General features: G+C 36.8%; 1 protein-coding gene across 20 annotated transcripts in view; it reads right to left on the reverse strand.

Annotated features, from left to right (window-relative positions):
* Positions 1-22201, reverse strand: part of TBC1D5 (TBC1 domain family member 5) — a 567716-nt gene that overhangs the window by 409918 nt on the left and 135597 nt on the right. For 4 of the 20 annotated variants that reach the window (XM_067033844.1, XM_067033831.1, XM_067033830.1 and 1 more), the window contains one exon: positions 19820-20022. The exons of 13 other annotated variants lie outside the window; for them this stretch is intronic. The gene's annotated coding sequence lies outside the window, so the exon portion shown is untranslated. Of the gene's footprint in view, positions 1-18176; positions 18199-19819; positions 20023-22201 lie in introns of those variants that run through there. 3 more of the 20 variants (XM_067033832.1, XM_067033835.1, XM_067033840.1) reach the window with 3 other exon arrangements.

A 22201-nucleotide genomic window follows, 5' to 3' on the forward strand; every position in this document is an offset into this window, starting at 1 on the left:
TCTCTCAGTCCCTCACTCAGTACAAGTGCTTTCAAACTCACTGAAACACCTATTTCTTTGACTTCATTTCATTTCAATTCCCTCTTCCCCTTCTAGTTTCCCTTCCTTCCCTATCAGAACTAGACTATCTGAGCTACTATTGCTACTAAGCTTTTCCCAGTACAATGTCCTCTCTTGCTCCATGCCTATCAGCTGTGTCTTTCTTGAAAACCCTCCAACACTTGTTCAGTCTCAGTCGCCTTCTCTGACTCTACACTCCATTTGCCGAAAGCAGAGGAAATAATGGACGAATAGGAATTCCTTCCACCTTTCCACCCAGGTGAAACACACCCACAGGCACTGTGGCTGTCAGGGAGGTGCAACACTCAGAGAGCACTTGCTGGAAGGAGTGCCGTCCACTGTCATACCTTCTGGATCCACCACAGTGCTCATGCCAGAGAGAGGGATGCCGGGGGAGCCCATTCCCACCCAACACAGGGCGTCTCTCAGGCAGCATGTGCTCTGCCCACCACCCTGCACCACTGGTCTGGCTGGGACCTTCTCAAAGCTGCACTGGTGTCTGAGACTATTCTTCCCGAACCTGTCTTCCCTCCTCTTCTCTCATCACAGGTGTCAGGCTTGCATTAAGGTCTGAAGCTCTCCCTCCTCACTCCCACTCCCTTTCTCCCTTACCTTCTAAAGGCTTCCCCTGATAAATTTCTTAAAACTTCCATTTCTATCTTCACATCTGCTTCCTGGAGGACCTGAACTGTCGTATCTACTATTTCCTACTTCTGGGATTGTCGGTTAAAAAAAAAAAAAAAAAAATCACCCTCCTCCTATAAAAACAAATCTCTCCACAAGCGTTGGCTCCAAATCTGTCTCAACTTTTCACAGATTTTAATCAACAATATGCCTAAATAGACGTCATTCTCTTCCCCTTCAAAATGTTAGGCCCGCTATCTATGGAAAGACACCACCAAGATATAGCCAGATACCTGTATTTTCCTCTTGCCCCTCTCACATTAATCGCCTGTAAAATCCAGTCAATTCTACCTCCTAAATTAGTCCCTTCTCCCTTACTCCTGACTCTGACTTAATCTAGTGTCTCAATTCTTTCCTGACCTCCTGCAGTAGTCTCCTACCTAGTAGCCTGGCTCTTCAGATCTCCCCCTCCAATTCACTTAAATACCTAAATGTCACCTAAGTGCTTTTTCTAAAATTCAAATCCGATCACACCACTCCTTGGCTTAAATTCCTTCAGTAAGTCACAATACCTAGCATTGCAATCCGAGGCTCCTCCTACCCTGTCTTCCTCTTCTTTTTCCTCCAAGAAAAAACGCCCAAACTCTTAGTATAATCCACAAGACTCTTCAAAAATCTAGATTTTATACCTTACAATCTCAGGTGTCAATATTCCCCAACATGTGAACCTAAACTGCTTGCAGTTCCTCAAATACACTTTAGGTTTGCAATCATCTCTGGGCCACTGCAGGCAATACGTCCCTCTTGTCTGTCTTCAACGTGCCTCACACACAGCTCAGTCTGCACCTTCTCTGGAAGTCTCCTTGGAACCATCCCCCAGTCCTACCTCCAAGCTGCTTTAAGTACTCTTTTTCTGAGGTCCACTATCTCCCATGCATGACTTTATCATGTCATTCATCCCCCTAGATGTTAATTTTTTTAACTGCCATTCTCCCTCCTATAAACTGCAAGCTCCTAAAGGAAGAATCATATTTTAACTTGTTGATCCAACACCTAGAATACTGTTTGCAGTAATACGTAACTAAGCAAAAAGTTTTGTGGAAGGAAGGAAGAGAGGGAGGGAGGGAGGGAGAAAAGATCCTTAGTATCTCAATAAACTTGTAAATTATTTTACAAAGTAAATGTAACTCACACTTTCTGGTTCTTGTCTTCACTCCTGTGATAGTTAATTTTATATGTCAACCTGACTGGGCTAAGGGATGCCAAGGTAGCTGATAAAACATCGTTTCTGGGTGTGTCTGTGTTAAGTGTCTCCATAAGAGATTAGTTAGCATTTAAAGCAGACTGAGTTTTTAAGAAGCCAATGTGAGTGGGCATCACCCAATATATCCAAGGCCCAAACAGAACAATAGGTGAAGGAAGGGCAAATTCGTGCTCTTAGCTCAGGCTGAGACATTTGGACAGAGACCAGTATTTAGTCCATCTCCCCCATTCCCCATGCCATCACCCCAAATCTCAGGCCTTCAGACTCAACATGAATCACACAACGTAGGTCTTCCTAGTTCATCAGCTTGCAAGCAGCAGATCAGGGGACTTCTTAGCCCCTAAGCTGCATGAGACAATTTCTGTATTTTATACATATAGATCCTTTTGGTTCTGTTTCCCTGGAGAACTCTGACTAATACAACCCACAGTGCAGGATTCCAGGTTCCTATATTTTTGTTCCCCGAACATTTCTGGGAGTCATCCTGAAGTGTCTCACATGTGTTCATGAGCCACACCAGTCAGCTGCCAGTCACCTCCCATGGCACGCCTATCATTCACCCCTCTTTGTGCCTCTCTGGGTGGTATTTGAGGTCTGCTGGTTCCATTCCCTCCAAACTAAGCTTGGGTGGGCCTCACCTGTTCCCCCACCCAGGTGCTGCCTCTGCTCTGGACTGCTGATCACCCGTGGCGACTGTCACCCACAGAGCCCTGTTCACTGCAGCCTGCTTCCCCTCCACCAGGCGCTAGCCACTGCTTTATCCAGCAGCACCGCCGTCACCCAGCTCCCCTCCCCCACCTTTCTAACGCGGCCAGTGCAGTGTGGTCTGTAAAATGCCAGTCACTCAGTGGATAGTGGCAAAAAAGGCGAAAGAATGCCTTTCTACTGGACTCTAAGTTTAGAGGGTAAAAGGACCATGCCACTTGTCCCCAAACATCTTATATTTCTCCTTGTTCTCTTGTTCTTTCTTAATTTCTTTTTCTTACAGCCCAGGTATCCTTCTATCTCCACTGGTCTCTGACGCAAGGCCTGAGAGGTCTAGACCCGAAAGCAAAACAGACTCTAGGCTGAATTCAGAAATGCTCCTTCTCCAACAGCTGAGATGGCATCACCAGGTCTGGCTCTTTACTCTTTATTTTTTCTTTAAAAAATTTTCACTTTTGTTCCTACACATCGAAGACTAGTGGCAGGCCAGCCACGCCCCAGATGTGGCTGAACCCCTGCAAGGAACACAAGCAAGGGCCACACTGGGGACATGCTGCGCAGAAGGAGTCTTAAACACTAAAACAAAACACACAACTATTAAACATGCACTGCTCTTTTGTGCTCCATGTTTCTCATACTTAATATACTCCATTAAAAACTTTACATTAAAATTCCTGAATTATGTGTGTCACTCAAAGAAGCTTGCCCACTGACAAATGAAAGCCTCCCTTTTGGGGAAATATTTCACAAATTACCCTTTTTATCTGAATTCCAGGGTGATTAGGCCAGCAGTGTCACATCACCCACCCTGCAGCACGTCGGGCAGTAGCAGGCATCCTTGCTCTGTCGGCATTCCGAAAGGCATTTCCAGACCAACACCAGGGTGAGAAAAGAATGGCCAGAGAGAGGAGAGCAAGCAAGAAGCCGCCTGGCTGGGGATCACCAGAGAGTCATCCCTACAATGGGAGGATCCATTCTTTATGCCATAAGAACACAGGCAAGAAAGAACAATAACTTTTCTTGCAAGTTCCACACTGGATTCAGACTCTACATTAGAGGGTAATCTGTACCAATAGAGTATGAATGTAAATAAGACAAAGAATGGACTAGAGCAAAAAAACATAATGCAAGGCCTCTGAAAACAAAAGGACATTTTAAAGAAAACATGCAGTGAACATCAACATTACTGGTAGTTCAATTTCATTCAAAAATTGATATACACTCAGATATTAAATCCTTGGCTTTATAAACATGATGAATAAGCAAATACTGCAGGATAATATACTTTTTACCACAAGCATTTTATGAAAGAAAATTTTCCTCAAAGCTCCAACACTAACAAATTCCAAAGTCTTCAGTCACTAAAAATAGAGCTCCTTATTTTTCCTTATCTATTTTGATACTTTTAGCCATCTCATAAATTGCCTATTTTTTGGATTTTAACAACCAGTCGTCCTAGAAGTTTTATATTTTTGTAAAGAGAAAGGAAATACATATGTGTGTTTTAAATTTTATGCTTTAAAAATTAATCTTTACAACAAATACAGCTCGATCTTTAAAAGGAGAGGGAAGAGGCTTTAAAGGCATAAAGGAAATAAAAATGGACAAGGATTGAGGCAGTATGGTATAGATTTCAGGTAATTTTAAGCACTGGATAATTTTGATCTAGAAAGAAGGCCTCAATTCAGTTATAAATATATTTTAAAAAATAGCACACTAGTCCCTTAGAGAATCTGGATGGTGGCATTTTTGAAATAAGCAATGAAACGGCGGGGCGGGGGGGGAAACAACCTCTCCTTATGTTGCATTTATTCAATTTGTGGACTCCTACTGCAGGTGGTCCTTGAAACAATAACATAAAAGACTTTAAAACAAAATGGATAAATATGACCATTTATTTAAAATTCAGGCAGTTTTTAAAAAATCTATTTCTATTCAGAGAGTCCAATTATCTACAAGATATATACAGGCTGCAGTACAAGCCATTATGATTGATTGATTTTAAACAAAAATACTAGCACATATATACACAAAATGAATCTTATCTCCCTTCAAAATATCCATTTTGAGCAGCTATACATCAATTCCACTGAATTCAAAAAGAGGCATTGCTAAAATACTTTGATTAATGGATTATGTATACATCTTCCCAAGGGGACTATTTCAAAGAGAATAACACACATTTGAATAAACAGGTTCTGATGTATTTATTTAAAAACTGACCTCACTAATCTATAGTCAAATGTAATATAGAAAACAAACTTTAAAACACATAATGTTCTTTGAACAAATAAATTTCTATTTGAAATTTACACATTCAAAATAAATCTTTTCCTGCCACCCATGTAAGAAAATGGAAAGTGATGAGGGATAGAAAGGTAAGTATTATAAAGTCAAATAAGTATAAAAGGCCATTATATTCACTACCTTTTGAGAAGTAAGTTACCTATTGAGGAAAAAAGAAAAAAAAACCAAACTCCAAATTTAGACTAAGCATTCTGTAACAAGCAGCAACAAATTCACTGAGGGTGGTCTTTAAAGTCTACATTGCACATATAAATTTCTTTTAGCTGTAGTATATGCAGTATATGGTTCCAACTAATAAACAATAATTCATCCAAAAATGCAACCCATCTTGAAATAATAGTACCTCCAGAAAAGCAAACTACTGTCGATTACAGTTTAGTACTTAAAGGACAGTAATTTTTATTCTTACCTATGCAGTGACTTGAAATAGGTATAATTAAAAACTAACTTGTAGGGCTTCCCTGGTGCCGCAGTGGTTGAGAATCCACCTGACAATACAGGGGACAAGGGTTCAAGACCTGGTCCGGGAAGATCCCACATGCCGCGGAGCAACTAAGCCTGTGCGCCACAACTACCGAGCCTGCGCTCTAGAGCCTGCGTGCCACAGCTACTTAAGCCTGCGTGCCTAGAGCCCATGCTCCGCAACAAGAGAAGCCGCCGCAATGAGAAGTCCACGCACCGCAAGGAAGGGCAGCACCCACTTGCCGCAACTAGAGAAAAGCCTGCACACAGCAACGAAGACCCAACGCAGTCAAAAAAAAAAGCTCACTCTTTAAAAAAAAAAAAACTAACTTGTAATTACTATAACTATGCATCTATAGAAACATCCACACATTTTTAAATATATATATATTTTCTTCAATTTGTCTTAATCTTAAAACTGTTCACAGGGTAGTTATTTTTAAAAAATTTTAATGCAAGGCATGTCATTTTACCCTTTTTTGTTTACTTGTTATGAAAATGATACAAAACAAATACTGTGACCACAAGCCCTGGGTGTTCAGTGCCTTCAATCAAATCACTGCAATTAATATGAAATTCTAAATACAGAATATAATGCCACATAAATAGTATAACAGCCAAGTCCTGTCTAAGAAGCCATATGTTTTTTCCCATTGTTCAAAAAAAGGAGATGACTTCCCGTCACTTATGTTTCTGATTAGCAAGGTGATTTATGCCACAATCACTAAAAATGCCAGCAAGTGAATGAGAAAACGCATAGTGACTGCGCCAGATGTGCACAATAAACAGGAATCCCATTGTAATCTCTGGTACTTAGTTTATATGAAGGTAATGTAGGAAACACTCTTGGATATGGCAAAGTCACTCTTTTTTTACATTTGACTATAAATGATATGAAATAAATTGTGTGTTTTATACTTTATGGCATGCATACATTGATAAATTAGGTAGCGTTTTGTATCCCGACTTATCTACAAGACAAACCTGGCTAAGATCATGGGGATTAATTGCTTCAGAAGTGTGAAATGCAGCTTTTCCATTCTTTTCTGCACACTCAGTGAAGAAACAATGATTAATCACTGTTTAACTATTCTCTTGAGGATCTACAAGATTGCCAAAGCAAGACTTATCCTCATAAATCCAAAAAATACAGGTTTAGATTTGTTGCCAACAAATGAAAGAACATGAACTTAAACCCATTTGTTATCAGATTAAAATAATGTCAAGGTTTCAGAACCTCATTGGTACACAATTCCCTTTTAATCGGTGACTTCAATAGGAAATGAGATTAACACATAAGATATAACAAAAGTACACGTATTTTACAAAAGTAATAATAAACCTATTTTTTTAATTATAAAATACCCTCAGCCTGATAATGCCAAACATACTGTTGAACTTGAGCTGATAACCTCCCTTAAATACATAAATACTTCAATTCCTCTGTGCTATTTATAAAGAATAAAATACATGTTATCAGATGAAAAACATTTCTAAATGGTTATTTCAAATGGAAAATGACTGCTTATTTCAAGAAATTTTATTCTAGACAGCTACAGCTGAAGGACAATTATGTGGATAAAATTATTTAGTTCCAATAGTACTAACAGAAACATATTTATAAGTCTTTATAAGACTAAAAATGTAAAACTTCAAACTTTAAGCCTATTCTATAAATGACCCAAAAATATGTTGAAGATAAGTACACGAGAAGAGAGGTTTCAAATATATTCCAAGTAATTTAGGCTTTCTAGATATCTTCAGTCAATATTCCCTACACACTGAAGAAATTAAGTAACTCTTAAGCATTTATAAAATTTTTAAAACATATTTTTAATAGCGGAAAACTTATTTTGTCACAATATTAAAATGTTAGCATCGTAATGGTCAAATCATTACAAATTTAAGATTTCTAAAATCCCCTTTAAATGGGTTAGCTGTTCACAACCTTCAAAGTATTCCTAAACAGGAATAACCTAAAGTAAAAACTTCAAACTTCTATGTAAAATAGAAATACAGTTACCACTCACGTATAACAGACCCCTTTTCTATTTGTCTAATTATGTGTTCATCTAACTTCTCCTTTCCAGTTCATGATACTCCTTTCAGGTCTACCAGGTACCACAGAGACTAGCAGAACTGCACGAAAGTGGAGGTGAAAGTGGTAATCAAGTTCACTGTCCGATTAGTGTTTGTAAAAGTGAGTAAGGAGGAGAGAAAGCGAAGCAGATTCCGTATCTTCCACATTTCATTTTTTTTATCTAGAGTTGGCTGTTTCTCTATTATCAAAAAGTGAGAGTTATGTCTGGTGTATGTACATTGAAAACCTAGAAAAATTCACAATGAACTAGGCAAAAAAAAAAGAAAACTTGAGTCTCCTTACATCATCCAATTTAAAAAGGAAAACATCATAAAATGACATATTTAAGAGTTAGCTCAGTACCCGCCATAGCGTAAACAGTCAATAAGTATTTGTTGATCAAATGAATAGATGAATTCAAATTGATTCTACTCTGGAAGCTGATGACATCTTAGAGTCTATAAATACAGCATCGCCCTTTCACCTTCTCCTGACACTCCCAAAGATCTTCTCCACTTAAAATGTTTTAATTCAATGAAAAATATTTAGGAAGAACCATTCTTAAGTGTTACTCAAAATATGCCACTAGCATAATACCTCATAGAGATGCTAATTGTTTTGTTTAACCTGAAAAAACTATTAGGATGGACTTGGAGGTTTGAGGATGGAACTTGCAAAGGAACACAAGTGTGTCAGAATGAGACAGCTGGGATTTTTGAAACAAGTCTGTGCTTATAAAGGGAAAGTCACGGGCAACCTGTTTAAGTTAACAACCTAAACACAGAAGCCAAGTCCAGATGACAAAATGGCAGCTTACTGGAGAAATGTATATGTGAAGCCCAGGGAAGGAGATAAGTTAAATGACATTAAATAATAAAGTTATTTAACAAGGAATCAGCTAGGAAGATGGCGAAGGAGTGGCCTGTGACACCTTGACTATTTGCCTGTAAAAAGGAGAAACTCGCCGAAGACCCTTCTCAGAGTTAGCCCGTGATGTACTGGGTGGCCTCACCACAAATAACAGTTATATGTCACATGTTAGACCATGATATAATGTAGGCACATACCAAAGAAAAATGAGAGAGAACTTTCATTCTTGCTTAAAGGGGAACGCAATAAGCTAGACCCTTCCTTTAGAGGGAATCAGAATAAAGTTAAAAGAAGCCGAAGTCATCTTATTTCTAATTATTACTTCCATAACGGTTGGTGCTTCCAAAGACAGAGAACTAAGTAAACTGACAGTAAACCAAATATACTGACTCTCAGTAAATGTGTCCTAGGAAGACAAGTGAATGTATGGATATAAAGGAGATATTATTCAAAAATGCCTTCCAGTCCAGTGACCAAGGAACTTGTGCCAGGTTTTAGGAAAAGGCAGGGTCTGCAAAGAATAAAAATTAGTTATTTAAACCCAAGAGGGACCCACTAGAGGTGCTATGAGGAAAAGTAAGCACAAGGCTAGTCAGTTTTTTGGTCTCACAATTGCAACTGACCCTTGAATAATGCAGGGATTAGTTCAAATATAATTTTCAGTTGGCTGTCTGTATCCAAGGTTGCCAGGCATTTGCAGATTCAACCAACTATGGACCGTGTATTACTACAGTATTTACTATATTTATATTGAAAAAAATCCACGTATAGACGGACCTATGCAGTTCAAACCTGTCTTGTTCAAGGGTCACCTAATTCCTTTCCCACCTGTTATCCTTACTTAAACTCTACAGTACTGGAGCACAGCAAACATGCTGCTTGAATCATGTCCCAAGACAACATGAGCAGTTCCTACAGCCAGAGGGGAAGTTGTATCACTATCGAGAACTGGGAACTTGAGCAAGAATGGGTAGGAAGAGCAACATTATTCCATTTCAGAAACACATGAGAGTGATTCCAGAGATCACCTTATACCAGGAAGAAAATGCTGGAACTCTAACATTATCACTGTATCCCGTATTTATGAAGTGTGCTCCTGCGCTGAGGAGACTGGGAGAAATACAAGTCAGAAGGAGAACAAGAGACTCCAGGCATTCGTAGATTTTTACATTCACTATTTCACCCTTGTTCAAGCAATCCAGGACACGAAGTGATTTATCATTTTTCTGATAAGTGAATCTGAACCACAAGCTGCCTAAGGCTGGTGTGAGAAAGCATTTCTGCTTCTGATCCTAATGTAGCTTGGTGGTTCTCTAGAACATACTCCAGAAATATTTACACATTTGAGATTTTTCAAAAACTTCAAGAGGTGCATCCTTCATAAGTGCTTGTTGTATGTCTTCATTATAGTAACAGGATTTTTTAACATACAAAATTCCTAAACTAGAAACCACCATTCATCTACGTTACTACAATAAAAATCACAAAGCGGTAAGCTGAACAGGGCAAGCCTAAATAAGTGGGAGGCAGCTAGTCGTGAGGCTTCTGGTATGTGACATATCCCGGAAGTAACACAAAGCTTGACCAAAGACTTTTACAGATGGATCTGTGCCTGTGTGTGCTGCCTGCCTTCCTATTATTAAGGATAAACCACCCATGCTCCTACCTAAGGCCAGTCTCTCCACTTGTGTGCCTGGTTCAGCAATTCACTACTCTTTCCTGTATCATCAGTTTATTCCTCTTTATTGGGGCATTCTCAATATTGATGTATGCTGCTTCTCTTCTACTCAAAAAAAAAAAAAAAAAAAGTCTCTTGACCAACTTTCCCCCTTAAGTTGCCACATGTTTCTCCTCCCACTCCACCTTGAACTCACTCCACCCTGAACCCACCCCAGTATGACTTGTGTCCTCCACTGAAACTGCTCTTCTCAAAGTCACCAATGACCTCCCACTGCTAAATCCAACAGTCAATTCACAGTTCATATAAAACTTCACATTTCAGCAACATGTGCCACGGATGATCACTCCTCTTCCTTGGCACATTTACAACACTTAGCTTCCTGAGCTTTCAAGTATTTCGAAAGCCAAAGGAGTTTTCCTTTTACCTAGCTCGGTTTTCCTTCCCTGGCCTCCTCAGCTAATTCCTCTTCTCCTGACCCCCAGATGTAAAGGGCCCCAAAGCTGGGGCCTTCAGTTGCCTCTAGCTGTATCTACTGGACTGCGTCAATATTACCCCTTTAAAAATACCATCCACAATTGGTAATTTTCCCAGCTTTTTCTTCATCTCAGACCTTTCCTCTGAACTCTAGGATAGTCCCTGTCTCCTTGACCTCTCCACTTAAATGTCTAATAAACATCTTCAACTCAGCATGTCCAGAACCAAACACCTGACCTTCTCCTTTTATAAGTTTCCCCTTCTTCATTAAATAAAACTCTTATCTTACTAGTTATTCAGAGCAAAAACGGTACCAGAGGCGAATTTGACTCCCTGCCTTCACTCACAACTCAAATCCAATCCATCAGCAAATCCTGTTGTTCAAACCGCAATTACCTCTCACCTCTAACCTTCTACAAGGTCCCTCTGCTTCTGAGCTTGCTCCCTCTACAGTCCTTTCTCAACCAGGCAGAATGTAATTTTTTTGAACTATACATCAGATGTTGATACTTACTTGCCAATAACTTCCCATCTCATTCAGAATAAAAGCCAAATGCATGTCTCTAAAAGACTAGATTCCCAGTTATCTCTCTAACTTAATCCCTACTACTCTCTCCTCACATTGCTGCAGCCACACTGAACTCTCTGTTGTTCCTTGAACACATCAGTAATATTCCTACATCAGGGCCTTTGTACTACTTGTTTGCTCTGCTTGAGGTGCTCACTCCGTCACCTCCATCTGACATTTACTAAAGTGTTCCGTTCTCAGGGAGGTACTCCCTGACCACCCTATTTACAATTTCCATCAGAGTTTTTAACTCTCTATCCTCCCTTCCTTGCTTTATTTTCCTTTATAGCCCCACTATCTAACTGACTACATATTTTACTTATTTATCTTGCTTCTTGTCAACCTCTCTACCCTAAAAAGCAAACAAAATCAAATCATGAATTTTTCTCTATTTTGTTTTCACTGTTAATATCTCCTAGAAAACTCTTCAATGAATAAGACTGGCTTCAAATTTCTCAAGAGGAACAATGGATGTTAGAAACAAACTGAGCAAAGTCTTCAAAGTTCTGAGAAAAATTATTTTAAATCTAGAAATACTAATATATACCCAGATAAATTATCAATCAACTGTGAGAATAAAAATATTTCCTAATATGCATAACTCAAAAAATTCATCTTTCACCATTTAACCTTCTGAAAATTTATTTAAATTGTGACAATGGGACACAAGAATCATTAGAACTAACCCAGAAATATAATGAAAAGAAATCTGAGTGTAACAGTTCTGCAAAAGGCCAATGAAGCTCTGGTCCATACTAAAACAGAAGGTCCAGGTTAAGTGATGTATTTCTTCAACAAGACAGTAGGTAACCTAACAAAAATTTATTTTACGATTTAAAATCATACATTATAAAGCCTAAAAGTACAGTTGTGGTGTGCTATCCATAAATGGAGAGACACAGACCTCCTATGAGCATTAAGCGAAAAGAATGGTAATTTAAAACTCTGGTAAAAACAAAGAACTATACACATATGCGGGGGAAAAATGGTATAAATATGAAGCAAAATACAATATTTTTGAGAAGATGAAGAAAACGAAGAAATCTTTCGTTCCGGAAAACAATTTCTACTGGTCAGTTAATTCTGCACAGAACACAGAATTAAGTGATACTCTGAATTGATATATAATCACTATACTAGAAATAATGAATATAATCACCTCCCTGCAATGTTACTTTGCTGAAAGTCATTTATCACTATCATATTCTGATTATCAAAAAAAAAAAAAAGGAAAATAACAAGTTTTGACAACATGTGGAGAAACTGGAACCCTCGGTGGGAATATAAAAGGCTACAGCCACTGTGGAAAGCAACTTGGTGGTTCCTCAAAAAGCTAAATAAAAAATTACAGCATGACCCAGCAATTATACTCCTAGATATATACCTAACAGAACTGAAAACAGGTGCTCAAATAAGAACATGTGCACCTAAATCCACAGAAGCACTACTCACAAGAGCCAAAAGGTGTAAGCAAACCAAACAATTATATATACAATGGAATATTACTCAGCTGTGAAAATGCATAAAGTATTGACACATAACTGACACATGCTACAATATGGATGAACCTTGAAAACAGTACTACAAGTGAAAGAAACCAGACATAAAAGGTCATGTACTTCATGATTCCATTTATATGAAATATTCAAAATAGATAAATCCTTAGAGACAGAATACAGACTGATGGATACCAGGAGTTGGGAAGAGGTCAGAATGAGGAGACACTGTTTAAAAAGTAGGGCATTCTACCTTGGAGTGAAGGAAATGTGTATAACTAGAGAGAGGTGGTGGGTTCTACTGAATTATTCACTTAATTTTATGTTATATAAATTTCACCTCAATAAATTATTCTAAAAAAAAGATATTCTACTTTTAGATCAGTCTTTTTGTATTTTCTTATTTCCAGAGTATTTAAAGATTTCCATAATCTTCTTTCATATTGGAAGTCTCTTAGGATCAAATATTTATGATTTTGAAGGAACATTTATCTCAGATTCACTAATCATTTAAGTTTCATTTCATTTTTTCCCCTCTGTTAAATCCGAGTAAAATTTTTTTAAATGTTATATTTTTCATCTATTACATCAGTTCATCACCAGAAGATAGGAGTAGGGATTTTTTGCTTGTTTCTTTTTAACATTATTTTTATCTTTTATTTTTTCAGCTCTACTGATGTACAACTGACCTCAATATAATAAAATGTAAGACATTTAAAGTGTATACGGTGTTGCTATTTACTTTGACGTACTCCTGCCCACTTACTGATTTACGCTTTTTTTGCCTCTGCTTTTGGTGTCTAATTTAAAAAACAAAAAAAGCATTGCCAGGACCAATGTCAAGCACCTTACCACATCTGCTTCTAGGAGTTTTTATGGTCGAGGTTTTCTGTTCAACTCTTTAATCTATTTGGAGTTGATTTTTGTGTATTGTGTAAGATAGTGGTCCAATTTCATACTTTTGCCTGTGGCTGTCCAATTTTCCCAACACTGTTTATTAAAAGAGACTATCCTTTCCCCAGTGACTATTCTTAGATCTTTTGCTATAAATTAATTGACCATCTATGTGTGGTTTATTTCTGGGCTCGCAATTCTTTTCCATTAGCCTATATGTCTGTTTTTATGCTAATACCATACTGGTTAGATTATGTACCTTTGTAATATAATTTGAAATCAAGAAGTATGATGCCTTCAGCTTTGTTCTTCTTTCTCAAGAGTGCTTTGGCTACTCAGGGTATTTTGTGGTTCCATACAAATTTTAGGATAGCTTTTTCTATTTATGTGAAAAATGCCATTGGGCTTCTGATAGAGATTTCATTGAATCTGTAGATTGCTTTGGGTAGTATGAACATTTTAACAATATCAATTCTTCCAATCCATGAGCACAGACTATTTTTCTATTTATTTGTGTCTACTTCAATTTCTTTCATCAATGTCTTAAAATGTTCAGTATACATATCTTTCACCTCCTTGGTTAAATTTATTCCTGAGTTTTATTCTTTTTGATGCAATTGTAAATGGGACTGTTTCCTTAATTTCTCTTCCTGATAGTTCATCGTTAGTGTATAGAAATGCAACAGATTTTTATACATTGATTGTGTATCCTGCAAATTTACTGAATGTGTTCATTAATTGTGGCAGTTTTTTTGGTGGAGTTTTCTACATATAATATCACACCTCTGTTTTATTTCTTCCTTTCTGATCTGAATACTTTGGGGGGTTTTTTGTTTGTTTTTTTTCTGTTTTTGGTTTTCGGTTGTTTGATTGCTCTGGCTGGAACTTCCAGGACTATGTCAAATAAAATTGGTGAAATTGTGTCTTTGAATATGGGAAATACCATCTTGTTTCTCATGGTTACTCACTGCAAAAAACAACCCTGATAAATAGCCCAAGAAAATAACACTCAGGTTCTTGTTGGGGGTGGAGCAACAAGTTTGGGCATTCTTATCATATTCCTGGTCTTAGAAAAAAAGCTTTCAGCTTGTCACCATAAAGTATGATGTTAGCTATAGGTTTCTCATATGCGGTCTTTATTAATATATTCCCTCTACACCCAGTTTGTTGAAAGTTCATACCATGATGTTGAATTTTGTCAAATGCTCTTTCTGCATCTACTGAGATGATCATATGATTTTTATCAATGTGGTGTATCACAATGATTTGTGGATAATGAACCATACTTGTATCCTTGGAAAAAATCCCACTTGATCTTGGTGTGGGATCCTTTTAATGTGCTGTTGAATTTGGTTCATTACAGTTTGTTGAGGATTTCTGCATCTGTGTTCATCAGGAATACTGGTGTGTAATTTTCTTTTCTTGTAGTGTCCATGCCTGGTTTTGGTATCAGGGTAATGCTCTCCTGATAAAACAGACGTGTTCCCTCCTCTTCTACTTTTGAGAAGAGTTTGAGAAGGTTTGACATTAATTCTATTTTAAATGTTTGGTAGAATTCACCAGTGAAGCCATCTGGTCCAGGACTTTGCTGGGAAGTTTTGGATTACTGATTCTATCTCCTTACTATTGGACTACTCAGATTTTCCCTTTCTTCATGATTGATAGGTTGTATATTTCTAGAAATTCAACCATTTCTTCTAGGTTGTCCAATTTGTTGGTGAATAACTTCACAGCAGTTTCTTATGAACCTCTGTATTTAGTGGTGTCAGTTTTTTGCCACCCTGCCCTTCGGATATCTAGCTAAACTTTTCTCTATTTTATGTTTTTCAAAAAAACAGCTTTGGTTACATTGATATTTTCTGCTGTTATTTTAATCTCTACTTCATTTATTTGTGCTTTCTGTTTTTTTCTATTCTTCTACTAATTTTATGCTTAGTTTGTTCTTTTTTCATTTCTTGAGATGTAATTTTAGGTTATTTATTTATGCTTTCTTTTCCTTTTCTTTATGTGTGCAGTTTTTCTTTTTTCCTTCGAATGAAAGATTCCTCAGTTTTTATAGTGCTTTACAATTTTCAAAAGTTTCACACACATGATTTCATATAATCCTATAATAATCCTTTTTATCCCCACCCCTATATTGCCCCTTCCCCATTCCCTCTCCCAGCTGGTAAAAACTAGTTTGTTCTTTATATCTGTGAGTCTGCTTCTTCTTTGTTTTATTCACTAATTTTATTGTATTTTTTAGATTCCACATGTAAGTAGTGCCTAACAGTATTTGTCTTTCTCTGTCTGACTTATTTCACTTAGCATAATGCCCTCCAAGTCCATCCATGTTGCTGCAAATGGCAAATTTTATCATTTTTTAAGTAGTATTCCTGTGTGTGTGTGTGTGTGTGTGTGTGCGTACACACACAAAAAAATATCTTCTTTATCCATTCATCTGTTGATGGACACTTGAGTTGCTTCCATAACCTGGCAAATGTAAATAATGTTGCAATGAACACTCCGGTGCATGTAACTTTTTGACATAGTGTTTTTGTTTTGTTCAAATACACACCCAGGAGTGGAACTGCTGAGCCACGTAGTTGTTTTTTTACATTTTTTGAGAAAACTCCAAACTGTTTTCCACAGTGGTTGCACAAATTTACATCCTCACCAACAGTGTACAAGGGTTCCCTTTCCTCCACATCTTTGCCAACATTTGTTATTTGTGTTCTTTTTGATGATAGCCATTCTGACAGTTGTGAAGTGATACCTTATTGTGGTTTTGATTTGCATTTCCCTGATTATTAGTGATGTTGAGCATCTTTTCATGTGCCTGTTGGCCATCTGCATTTCCTCTTTGGAAAAAATGTCTATTCAGTTCATCTGCCCATTATTTAATCAGGTTGTTTTTTTGATGTTGAGTTGTATGAGCTATGTATATATGTTGGCTATTAACCCCTTATTGGTCATATCATTTGCAAATATCTTCTGCCATTCAGTAAGTTGTCTTTTCATTTTGTTGATGGCTTCCTTTGCTGTGCAAAAACTTTTAAGTTTAATTAGATCCTATATGTTGATTTTTGTTTTTCTTTCCTTTGCTTTAGGAGATGGATCCAAAAAAATATTGCTGCAATTTATGTCAGAGTGTTCTGCCTATGTTTTCCTCTACGAGTTTTATAATATCCAGTCTTATATTTAGGTCTTAATCCATTTTGAGTTTATTTTCGTATGTGGTATTAGAGAATGTTCTAAGTTCATTTTTTCACATGTAGCTGTCCAGATTTCCCAGTACCGCTTATTGAAGAGACTCTCTTTTCTCTGTAGTATATTTGTGCCTCCTTTGTCATAGATTAACTGATCATAAGTACATGGGTTTATTTTTGGGCTCTCTATTCTGTTCCACTGATGTATGAGTCTTTTTTAATTATCAAAGCTTTGTAGCATAGTCTAAAGTCAGGACTCATGCTTCCTCCAGCTCATTGCTTCTTTCTCAAATTTGCTTTGGCTATTTGGGGTCTTTGGTGTTTCCATACCAATTTTAAAATTATATGTTCTAGTTCTGTGAAAAATGCCACTGGTATTTTGATAGGGACTGCACTGAATCTGTAAGATTGCCTTTGGTAGTATGGTCATTTTAACAATATTAATTCTTCCAATCCAAGAACATGATACACCTTTCCATCAGTTTGTGTAGTTGTCAAATTCTTTCATTAGTATCTCATATTCATAGTTTTCTGAATACAGGTCTTTTACCTCCTTAGTTAGGTTTGTTCCTAGGTATTTTACTCTTTTTGATGAGATGGTAAATAGGATTGTTTCCTTAATTTCTCTCTCTGATAGTTCATTGTTAGTGTATAGGAATGCAACAGATTTCTGTATGTTAATTTTGTATCCTGCAACTTTACCAAATTCACTGATGAGCTCTAGCAGTTTTCTGGTAGCATCTTTAGGATATCCTATGTATACTATCATGTCATCTGCAAACAGTGACAGTTTTACTTCCTTTCTAATTTGGATTCCTTTTATTTCTTTTTCTTCTCTGATTGCTGAGGCTAGAACTTCAAAAACTATGTTGAATAAAAGTGAAGAGAGTGGACACCCTTGAGCTTTCCTTTCTTAATGTAGGTGTTTATGGCTATGAACTTTCCTCTTAGAACTGCTTTAGCTGCATTGGAATAGGGATTTTTTAATCTTCTTTTTACTTTTCTATATATACCAAACTTTCTAATAAAATATATTACAGGGCTTCCCTGGTGGCACAGTGGTTGCGAGTCCGCCTGCCAATGCAGGGGACATGGGTTCATGCCCCAGTCCGGGAGGATCCCGCATGCCGCGGAGCGGCTGGGCCCGTGAGCCATGGCCGTTGAGCCTGTGCGTCCAGAGCCTGTGCTCCGCAACGGGAGAGGCCACAACAGTGAGAGGCCCGCGTACCACAAAAAAATAAATAAATAAAAAATAAATAAATAAAATATATTACATTCACAATTTTTAAATGTTTGCAACTTATTAAAAGGATAAAAATGTTAAACGAAATGGGAAGGAGCACTAGAATAGACCACTTTGGGGAGAAATTTGTTATTCTAAGCTGATATAAAAGACTTTGGAAGTTTAAAATGTTTTAAACCAAGAATGATTTGAGAGCATCAGCATGCACATACAATTTACATAGACAGAAAGAACAAGAAGAGAATAAAGAAATATTTTACCTTACTATAAAGGAATGATTCTATCAAAGATTTATCTTCCTTTTATATTTTGAGATATGACCTTTGGCATCTGTGTTGTTACTACAGAAGAACTTATAAATGCTCTAGTATTTCCCAGCAGTTACACAGTTCTTTCTCCAAGTTATTTGATAACTTGTAATGAATCGACAGAAATAAGAAGCACAGGGGAGGCAGAAGAAAGGGCAGCTTGACTGAAATAGAAAACAAACTGCCTCATTCCATTTATTTTCCCAACAAGTCAGTCATGAACAAACATACAAGTGATCTAAAGTATGACTTCTGAAATTGCAAAGGTGATCCACTATTGGATAGGGAAGTAAATTTAATTATGGGTATCAGCATATATTAAGTGAAATATACCCCCCAAAAATGTAATAGAATAGAGCACAGCATACATTCAAGGTAGCCAGGGTAGAATGGTTTTAACTCTTGTTTGTTTCATTTGTGCATTTATACCTGTGGGAAATGGCTCATAAGTATAAAATTTATTTCTTACTATGGGTTGTGGTTAAACAAAATAATGTGAATACTACCTATCTGAGATACCTTCAATGCTAAGTTCAATCATTCTAATTTCACAACTCCAACAAATTTAATGAATGTTGGGAGGTAAGGAGGTAGGAAGGTAGGAAATAAGGAAAGACGAAAAGGGAAGGAAAAGAAATATGGAACAAAAAGTATTCAGTAAGGGGCTTCCCTGGTGGCGCAGTGGTTGAGAATCTGCCTGCCAATGCAGGGGACACGGGTTCATGCCCCGGTCCAGGAAGATCCCACATGCCACAGAGCAGCTGGGCCTGTGAGCCATGGCCGCTGAGCCTGTGTGTCTGGAGCCTGAGCTCCGCAATGGGAGAGGCCACAACAGTGAGAGGCCCACATACCACAAAAAAAAAAAAAAAAAAAAAGTATTCAGTAAGAAAAGTGCTAAAAGTCTGCTGGTGGGAAAATATTTGTAAAGCCCTCATGCAGGCTCAATTAAAAGAGAAAGAAAACAATGAAGAAAAGGAAGAGATTGGAAGCTGGTGGGCAGATATATAAGTGGAAAGAAACTGATCAGGGAACTCTGTGTTAGAGGGCAACATTATTCCCTGAAAGAGCCTGCAATCTAAACCTGCCAGCAGTGCATAAACACACACATACACACCCACACACATTTTTTGTACACAAATATATAAAACACATTACTGTAACTATAATGAGGGAATCATTATGAAATGAATGTTTATCACCCCCCAAAACTCATATGCTGAAATCTTAATTCCAAGTGTAATGGTATTAGGAGTGAGGCCTTTGGGAAGCGATTAGGTCATGAGGGTGGAGCCCTCATGAATGGGATTAGTGCCCTTATAAACAGAGACCCTAGAGAGCTCTCTCATTCCTTCTACCACGTGAAGACACAGCAAGAAGACATCCATCTATGAACCAGCAAGTGGGTCCTCACCAGACACCAAATTTGCTGGCACCTTGATCTTAGACTTCCTAGCCTCCAAAACAGTGAAAAATAAATTTTTGTTATTTATAAGTCACCCAGTCTATGGGATTTTTATTACAAGCCCGAATAGACTAAGACAGCTGATGATAGTACTGAATTTTTAAATGTACGTTTTGAATAAATATACACTTACCTTTCAAGAAAACTTTACTGATCCACAAATCTAACTGACACTTGAAAACGCGTGCTCTTGTTATGGGTCATAGATGACGTCAGGCTCTGTACAACAGAGTTTGCCAAATAAAAGTCTTGGTTGGCCAATCGGAAGTAAAGAATCAAGAAATAAAGATCAGCTGAGTTATCCCTCAACTGAGCTGCAAGAAAAACAGCAAATACCTAGAAAAGTAAATAAATAAAATAGCTTCAAATATCCTCTCCCTAAGCAAAGGAACCCTAAACCAAAGCCATCAATGCAAAAAAGCAAGCGAAAATTTTATGTCATAATATTTTTGGCTCTTAGAGGACAAATGTTAGCTTACTCTTTAATCACTCTTTCAATCATCTATTTTAGCTCCTAGAAGAAACTCACTTTAAAATGCCTACAATAAAAAGAATTATAATACAAAAAAAAAAAAACTAAAATACCTCAACATAAAACAAATCACCTGTTATCACTTTGTTTCACTGAAATGAAATAAAAGTGTTCAAAAGAAATACACTACTAATACATAGTAAACTAATATCAAGTATAAAATCACATAAAATAAAAAATGGAAATCTGACATTTGCAAACAAATGTGAAAAATAAATTCCACTGAAAATGAATTCCAAAGCGTAAAGAAAACATAAAATTAGAATACAGATGTATCAGTGTGGCAAGTAAATACTATTTGTGAATTAAAAATTAATTTCCATGGCCTTTTTGCCTGTAGAAAAGGAAAAACATTTATCATCTTTAGTAATATACTTCAATCTACTTTCACAAATCATATCTGACATAGATGTATCTCTACATAAAATCAAGAACAACAGAATTTCTTAAATATCTAATTTAGGTAAAGAACCTCTAAATAATAATAAATTACTAAATATATTATTATCACTCTTTTCTAGATTTCATTCTGTATTAGTTTACTTTACTCCCAATAACCTGTTACAGCTTACTGGTGACTCAGCATACGTACAAAAAGACAACAGTAGTTAGATAAAATATAAATCAAAAACACAGAACTGAAAAACATTATGATAATAGATGTATCTGAAACCTACTGGGATTCAAAAGAAATTTATTACTTAAAACACATTTGAGCATCATATGCTACTAAAACCAAATAACAAAGTATGATCTCTGAAGAATACCAATGAATGTAGCATTGATCTCCAGATAGATTTAAGGAAACTGTTCTGTGCCCCTGTACTGAATACAGTTCATGTTTTGTTTGTTCATTTGATAAAGAGAATGATCTATTATATTCTGATGGAGGATTTCCTTATTTTAAATTTCAATCTCATCTGAAAAGTTACAAACAACATGTTTCTAAATTATATAATCTGTGTATGGAAAATATCTAGATATTGTCAGCAGCTCCTTGGACAGCAATATAGTCACATGGTTTTTCTCCATGGTTGAACTAAAAATCGCCACACCACTGAAATAAAGCATGTCTCTATTTCTCATCATTCCCTTGTAAAAATATAAACCATTTTTATATTATGGATGTCTCTTTAGAGTGAAAGACATTCAAGTATCTTTCAATTATTCCAATATATGTATATTTGATAAATGTGTGTTTATGTAACACTTAGTACAGATTGTCACACTACTGTGTCAATACTGTTCAGAGAATGATGGTTATTTCTTCAGAAAGAAGAAGTGACACTACAATCAGTGTCCTCAGTAGTTGTGATTTGCTTTGTTTCTAAACACATACTTTACATCCCAGTCAATTTTACATTTCTTACACTGCTGGGATCATAATTCACTGTATTGTTTTGACAGGACATAATCCAATAAAATATCTCATTGACATACTATCAAAGAAACCAAGAAGGAAGGAAGAAGACTACAGGAAAAATTAGGAAACACGAAAGGTTATCTGTACAGGAAAAGTGTATGTTATGCCTAGACTCGCTCAGCAAGCCACATGCAGAAGGAATGTTTACCGCTGTCTCACTGAAAGGATATACCATTCTTCTAGTTATTGTCTATGGAATTGCATAAACATTGAGAAATCTAGAAATAGACATACACATGCACATATAAAAATTACTGTCAGTGTATAAGTTACTGCTGCCCTGGGACTGCAATAATTTATGTAACATCTGTTTTCATATTTTTCTAATTTTTTTCCTAATTAACATGCATATTTAATGCATAAATGCTCAGACCACCTCTTTTTTCTGCTGACTGCGCCTCTTTATTTTTGAAGGAGAATTCAGGATAGATGGAAACCAAAATCTTATTGAAAGCACTAATTTTACAATGTAAACAACAGTACTAAACCAATTTTCAAGAAAATACTACAGCCTTAAGAGTTTTCACAAGAACATTTCAATCTGCTAACAATAATCATAC

Source organism: Kogia breviceps, chromosome 5, assembly GCF_026419965.1.
Source record: "Kogia breviceps isolate mKogBre1 chromosome 5, mKogBre1 haplotype 1, whole genome shotgun sequence".
Lineage (NCBI taxonomy): Eukaryota > Metazoa > Chordata > Mammalia > Artiodactyla > Physeteridae > Kogia > Kogia breviceps.